Below are 8,126 nucleotides of genomic sequence, written 5' to 3' on the forward strand. Positions count from 1 at the left end.
AAATTTCAAAAAGAAAATAGCAAACTCTGATATTATAAATGTAATCAGTTTGGAGGAACAATCTGGGGAAATTATAGATCAAAAAGTTACCAAGAGAATAACATACTGGAATGTATCACCTATTCCTTCTTCTGAACTTAATGATACCAGGAAGAGTATGGACGACCTGTGGAAAGAGATTAAGCTTAACCAAGGTGAAGTAGAAAAAAGGATATCTTCACATAACGTTGTATTAAGTAGTGAAGCTGTGACTTATTTACAATGGGGAGCTAATTCAGGGTTATCTAGACAATTCCCTAAATTTAAGCTGGATGGAGATGTACATCCGACCCGTTTCTTAAAAAGGTTTAACCAAGCATTACCAAAAAATTGAGAAGATTCCAAAAAGATTGAATTTGCTGTGGGGTACCTTCTAGGGGAAGCCTCAAAATGGGGACCAGTAAATATTGAGAATTTTTCCTCTTGGGAAGACTTTCAAAAGAAATTTAAAGAAAATTACTGGTCTGCCAGTGCAGAAGAAAAGTTAATATCAGATCCATGGGATCCGTGTGGAGCCTCCTACCCCCCAGGGATGTTAACATTCTGAGTTAATGGGCGGAGTGACGACTGTCGGACCCCAAGTTGTTTTCGGTGTTTCTTCCAAAATAGTTTTTCTGCACCGAAATCCTTTAAAATCTGAAACTATCCTATAATCTTATTGCTTAAAAAAACTGAATATGACCATAAAATAGAGACCAACTTAAGAGAATCACAGAAAAAAAGTGATATCTAGACGAAATAAACTGAATAAAGTAGTGTATTTGTAGAAACTGTTATATGATGTGACTAATTGAACAATTGTTATACCAAAGTGTATAGCTTTTTTATTTTGTATTGGGTATTTTATACCTTTTTGGGATGTGATATAGATGGGAGGGTTTGTATAAATTTTGAAAGGGGTGGGTATTGTAGCTAAAAGCTTGATTTACAAGAAAAGATAAATCCTGACACACACAAAACACACATCACACCTTTCAAACAACCCTCACAAACAAGTGTGCCTGATTCTTCTTCATTTGCTGTTTCCATAGGGTTGCTAGGATTTTCTTTGGGAACCTCAAAGGGTGAAGGTGGGACAAGTCCATTCTGTAGGAGACGATTTGACACCAAACCTCCTCTGGTGTCTCACTCAAGTACCTGAGAGGTAGGGATCTGGGGGAAGGGGGGTGGGAAGGGTTTCCTGTCTTTGGGGCTATCTTCTTTCCCTTCTTCAATCCTAGCAAATGCATTTGTTTTTTCCTATCTTACTTCTCATCTTGAGGACCTGTCTATCTTTTCCCTCTTTCCATATTCATGAACTTCTATCGCTTAAGTTCTTCCTTATTTCCGTGGTTACTAATAACCTAAATCTTATCTTTAGATAAGAAGGCTGAAGAATCAGACTACATGAACACATATCCACATATCCACAAATATACACATCTACGCAAACATTAAATTATATAAGACAAAACCCGTCACGATGTGAGAACTGCCAGGTGTTGTAGGGGAAAAGGTGTGTACATAGGGAATTATGCGCACATATACAGGGAGTTATGACTGTTCTACATCAAATATACATAAGGAGAGGGGCCCATATGTAAAAAACAACTATAAAATAGTAGTGAGTAATGGATAAATAAGAAAAAGGCGTGAACTATGTCAGTGCAATAAAAACTCTAATGAACTGAAGGATAGTGGGACATAAGTAGTGTATACAGGGTGTTACAAAAAGGTACGGCCAAACTTTCAGGAAACATTCCTCACACACAAAGAAAGAAAATATGTTATGCGGACATGAGTCCGGAAACGCTTACTTTCCATGTTAGAGCTCATTTTATTACTTCTCTTCAAATCACATTAATCATGGAATGGAAACACACAGCAACAGAACGTACCAGCGTGACTTCAAACACTTTGTTACAGGAAATGTTCAAAATGTCCTCTGTTAGCGAGGATACATGCATCCACCCTCCGTCGCATCGAATCCCTGATGCGCTGATGCAGCCCTGGAGAATGGTGTATTGTATCCCAGCCGTGCACAACACGAGCACGAAGAGTCTCTACATTTGGTACCGGGGTTGCGTAGACAAGAGCTTTCAAATGCCCCCATAAACGAAAGTCAAGAGGGTTGATGTCAGGAAAGCGTGGAGGCCATGGAATTGGTCCGCCTCTACCAATCCATCGGTCACCGAATCTGTTGTTGAGAAGCATACGAACACATCGACTGAAATGTGCAGGAGCTCCATTGTGCATGAACCACATGTTGTGTCGTACTTGTAAAGGCACATGTTCTAGCAGCACAGGTAGAGTATCCCGTATGAAATCATGATAACGTGCTCCATTGAGCGCAGGTGGAAGAACATGGGGCCCAGTCAAGACATCATCAACAATGCCTGCCCAAACATTCACAGAAAATCTGTGTTGATGACGTGATTGCACAATTGCGTGCGGATTCTCGTCAGCCCACACATGTTGATTGTGAAAATTTACAATTTCATCACGTTGGAATGAAGCCTCCTCCGTAAAGAGAACATTTGCACTGAAATGAAGATTGACACATTGTTGGATGAACCATTCACAGAGGTGTACCCGTGGAGGCCAATCAGCTGCTGATAGTGCCAGCACACGCTGTACATGGTACGGAAACAACTGGTTCTCCCGTAGCACACTCCATACAGTGACGTGGTCAACGTTACCTTGTACAGCAGCAACTTCTCTGACGCTGACATTAGGGCTATCGTCAACTGCACGAAGAATTGCCTCGTCCATTGCAGGTGTCCTTGTCGTTCTAGGTCTTCCCCAGTTGCGAGTAATAGGCTGTATAAAATAAATAAAAAAAATGTTGTTATTTTAAATATGTTAATTATTCTATCTGTATGATGGTGATTGTGATTGCAATTGTGTTCGCTTATCTGGAACGTGGACGTTTGATTATTCGTTATCAGACGCTTGACAATGGCTTTTTCGTAAAGGCAATGTTACTCGTAGTTGACCGTGAAATAAAACTGAATAATCGGACATCGTAATTAAATCTTTTCCAAAGACTGCTGCGGTAGGTGCGGACTCATAATCTAAATCTCAATATTACAATAATTTGCCAGCCATGCCAATACGTCGTACAGAGGTGATTGTCTACTAAACATAAAAAAGTTACACAGTTAGTTAAATCAGATATATTCAATGAATAAGCCTACAGTTCATAATCCTACTTACTTTTATAAATATAAATTCTTTACAGAATCGAGTGCCTAGTGTGGTTGCAACTCGCAGTATTCTTCTATAACATGAAATATGGCGGTGTGCCAGACAATAAAATAAAATACGTGCTTCTCGCACCACTTCAACCAGAGCTCTCTCTTTCTTAATCAAACATAAGAGTAACGTAATTGTGCTTTTGTTTTATCAGCGACACAGCGCTGCAGTTGTGTGCCATAGGCTTTATTTATTTGTCACTGATTATTTATTTAATTAATATTTCGCGTTTCCGAGGAAACTCACGCTCGGCATGCAAATGTGCCTTTATATTGCCCCCTGAATTGCGAGGCGAAAGGACACACCTGCAGGCGAGCAATTCACCTAAAGGCACAAGAAAATCTAAGTTATCTACAACTATTTACATGACTTACATTACACATTATACACATTATATACAAAATTTGAATGACGCGGGTGCGCGGTAAAAGTTCTAATGTTGGCAGATAGAGTGCGCGCATGCGCAGAAGCGTCTGTGTAACTGCGGCACTGCCGTTATATCGTACAGTTAGATCACGCGGCACAGTATTGCAGATCATATTGTTCGTGTGCGCGCGCTTTTCAGTCGTTGCACAAAGAAAATATTCAACCAAGATTACATATGAAGACTACATTCTATGACAGGTAACTTAGTTTTAAATTCACAATATTTGTTATAACACAATACAACTTAGATTGTTGAATGTTCTTAGTTACATAGTATTGTTTTGAAATACTTCAAAGAAAAATGTCCGTATTTTGCAGGTGCGTTGACCTATACACATCGTGTCGTTATTACAGTTCATATTCATCAGCTGCACAATAATTTTTTACAGGTTAGTATCGTCGTGGTAAAGTTTTTTGATCACAGTAACATCGTTGTATAACAACGTGATTAATACATAAGCGTGTCCATTTCTCATTTCCATTATAGTCGTAGTGATGCAGTTCGTTGTGACTAAAAGCATTGCTTATTACAGATCAGACGTGACCCGTCGAGTAATTGGTCCACGTGCAGTTCGTTTTTTACATTCCGTGGAAGCTTGGCTGCAGAACCTCGGACGGCACATAGCTGGCGTCGATCCTTGGACAGTCCAGGTAAGAGTGTCCGTCACATTTCGAGAACATTTCATTCCCTGAAGTTCCAACCAAAATTCTTCCACCCGTCGTGTTGTTTTCTGGATAGGCACTTTGTGTCCATTTAATCCAGTTAACATCTTGAAGTTGGGTACTGTAGTAATGTCACTAGACGATGCACGAATTATGCACTTCACATTTTCAGTTTTTTGCTGAATATAGCTCACCTAAATGTTCGTAGTTATTAATCAAGGAAATCGTTCATCGCGTTTACATAGATACGCTGCATAATGTATGGCATTAACAGTTTCTTTCACATAGGTTTCCGCGTAGTTGCAGAGTTAGTAATGTTCGTTAATGTCCGTGAACAGTGGTTCACTATGCAATGTCTTTTTTGGCACTCGTTTTGTTCAAATTTTTACATAGTAACCGTTGCATTATACATCAGTTAAAAAAATAAGTAATTATACATACACACGTCACATATTTTCTTAGCATAAACATAATATAGTTGCACATAAACATGTTTACATCATCATTACATCGCTATAGGTTATTACATTGTGTCACATTTGATTACATGAATTGCAGATATTTACATCCTCTTTAGCGGTTTTGCTGGGATATTATCGATGTTTTTTTTGTCATCTGAAATTAAGATAGGTTAGACACAACATTCATTACATCAGTAGGCAAGACCAGGCGTTTTCACTACTCAATAAATATTCAGAATAGTAAGAGAGAGAAAATGTTCGATTCCTCGCGTTTTGTGCGTGTGTGTAGAGTGTCTGTGTGGCCTTGACTACTGATAGATGTTTTTCGTGTTGAGAGATGTGTGTCTAATCTATTTCTCAAAGTAAAAGATCGCTTCACAGATGACGTCTGTCAGTTCGTCAGGTGTCACACCAAGTCAGTGGTACCTTCAGTAACAAATGTTCCGTGAAAAATTAATATGTCATCCACTGCTACGTAATCATAAATTTTACTTTAATATTCCGTCTTTCAGGTGGAGGCGCGCGCTGAAAGAAGAGTTCTTCTGTCTTCAACTGCGTCACTGGAACCGCTGAAATGAAAATTTCTATACTACTTATTATCTGTGTTGTAACAACATAGTTTTTCGAGTTGCTTAGCAATATTTTGATGGGTATGACTTCGACATTATTCAGCATGAAATGCTCTAAGATCTCGGTGTGCGTATAGCCCAATAATTTTGTTAGTTCTAGGATGTTGTAACAGATACGCACCAGGATGCGGTATGTTAACAATTATATAAGGTCCTTCATATAGCAGACGCCACTTAGCGTTGCGTCGTTTGAGTGCTACAGATTTATGATGAGTACGAAGTAGTACAAGCATTCCTACCTCGAATTTTTGTTTTCTTTTTATTATGTTTCTGTGATGTTTGTTTCGTATTTGTGCGTGATGTGTCAATGTAGTCAATACTTCTTTTATTTTCTGTTCAGGTGTGATTTCCTTGTCTGACAACTTAGGTAATGGTTCTATCCACTGATCGTTCTGTTTGCAATTGAACATGATCTCGTTAGGTGTGTAATTCGTATCGTAAATATTTAAGTTATTGTGTACATCTTCGAAAAGACTTAGGTAGGACACCCAATTAGTATGTTTAGATGAAATATAGGTCCTCATGAATCGATTTAATTCTCGGAAAAGTCTCTCAGTCGCGTTACATTGTGGACTAAACCTCGAAATAAATATACTTTTAATGTTATTGTCCTTCAAGAAATTTCTCCATTTGTACCCAGAGTAGTATGCTGCATTATCTGATAGAATTGCTTTAGGTTTTCCCACGTGCATCAGGTAATCACTTGAGAATCTTCGTATTATAGCATTTGCAGTGGCGGATTTTAAAGCATAAAGTTTTACATGTTTAGAAAATATATCGTAAAATGCTAAGATATATTTGACGCCTCCAGAGCTTGCTGGATGCGGTCCACTGATGTCAGTACACAGAATTTCCAGGGGTTTACTAGGTAAAATAGAATGTAAATCTGTTTTTGTGGATAAATTCTGAGGTTTTGAATTTTGACATATGACACATGTTTTTAGTTCCCTGTAAATTTTTCTTCTCATATTGCTAAAATAACAGTATGTGCTGAGCTTTGCCAAACACTTTTTCGTCCCATAATGACCCCAAACTAAGTGTGTGTGCCAAATTACATTACGTTCCGACTCTTTGGGAATGCATACACACCAGTTAGTAGCATTTGGATGTCGGCAGTAAAATAACACATCATTGTGTAACTTGTAATACTTAGTCAAAGGATGATTGTGTTTTTCTACCAGTAATGTTATTATCTTATACCAGTGAGGATCAGATTTTTGTAATTCAGCCATGTTTCTGCACATATCAATATAATATTGGTGATACTGCTTGTCTTGCATTAAGAGAATCCTGTAGTCATTTATATTTTCTAAGTCACTGTTGGTATCATTCATACCTTGTGGAAGTCTAGACAAAGTGTCTGCAATGGTGTTGTCCTTACCTCTTATGTACTTAATTTCAAAAGAGTAGTTCTGAAGTGTAACTGCCCATCGTGATAGTCTAGGATGTACAAGTTTACAAGTTAACAAAAATGTCAGGGCCTGGTGATCGGTGTAAATTACTGTATGTTTTCCAAATAAATAATAATTGAATTTCTTGAATGCCCATACTATGGAAAGTGTTTCTAACTCAGTAGTGGAGTATGTACGCTCACATTCAGTTATAGTGTGACTCGCAAACCCAATAATTCTTATCTGTTCCTCCTCTTTATTCTTTACAACTTGAAATAAGCAACAGCCCAAGCCAGTACGTGAAGCGTCACAAGTCATACAAAAATCTAAATTGAAATCTGGATGGCTCAATATGTTAGCATTCACTAAAGCATGTTTAATTGTATTAAAGTCATTCTGGCACTGTTCCGACCAGATCCAAACTTGATTCCTTCTGAGTAGATTTAGCAGATGTTTACTGTTCAAAAGTGGTTGTGGCAAAAAACGTCTGAAAAATGAACATAGCCCAAGGAATGATTTTAACTGCTTTTTAGTTCGAGGGCTAGGAAAGTTTCTGATAGCATCTAATTTACTGGGATCCGGACGTATGCCCTGTGAATTAATGATATGTCCTAAATACTTTATCTCACTGCAACCAAATTTTGATTTTCTTAGGTTGGCTGTGACTCCAGCTTGTGCAAATTTTTCTAAAATTCTTTGAAGAGTGTCAACGTGTTCATTCCAAGATTGTGTAGCTATCAGTATATCATCTACATAGTGTGTGACTGTCTCAACTAAATCGTCGCCAAGCACGGTATCCAGGGCTGTAATGAATACCCCAGAGCTGACATTCAGTCCGAAGGGTAGAACACAAAACTGATAGGTTCGCCCCCCGAACATAAATGCAGTATATTTCCGAGAATCAGGAGTGATACCCACCTGCCAAAACGAATTAGCGAGATCTATTGTGGAAAAATATTTTGCATCTAGAAATTTCTGTAATTGCTCTTCTAAATTTTCAGGTTTTGTGTGAACCGGTAAAATTATTTCATTAATAGCTCGTGCGTCTAACACTAACCTAATGCTTCCATTTGATTTTTTGACAACAAGTAGAGGACTACAATAAGGTGAGGTGGATGGTTCAATGACCTTCCAGTCTAACATTTGTTTTAATTCTTGCCACACAGCAGGTCGTTGAGATAACGGTACGTTATATGTCTTATGGTAGAAGATCTTGTGAGGCTTAACTTCAATCTTGTACACATACGTGTTGATAACACCTAATCGTTTGGTAAAATCTTGTA

General features: G+C 38.2%; 1 long non-coding RNA gene across 1 annotated transcript; it reads left to right on the forward strand.

Annotated features, from left to right (window-relative positions):
- The first annotated feature begins 4,014 nt into the window (after positions 1–4,014).
- LOC126418693 (uncharacterized) lies at positions 4,015–6,984 on the forward strand. The gene is made up of 3 exons (XR_007575887.1): positions 4,015–4,088; positions 4,233–4,350; positions 5,336–6,984. It is a non-coding gene; the product is annotated as an uncharacterized LOC126418693 (long non-coding RNA).
- Positions 6,985–8,126: the final 1,142 nt, after the last annotated feature.

The sequence above is a fragment of the Schistocerca serialis genome, chromosome 9, assembly GCF_023864345.2.
Source record: "Schistocerca serialis cubense isolate TAMUIC-IGC-003099 chromosome 9, iqSchSeri2.2, whole genome shotgun sequence".
Taxonomy (NCBI): Eukaryota; Metazoa; Arthropoda; class Insecta; order Orthoptera; family Acrididae; genus Schistocerca; species Schistocerca serialis.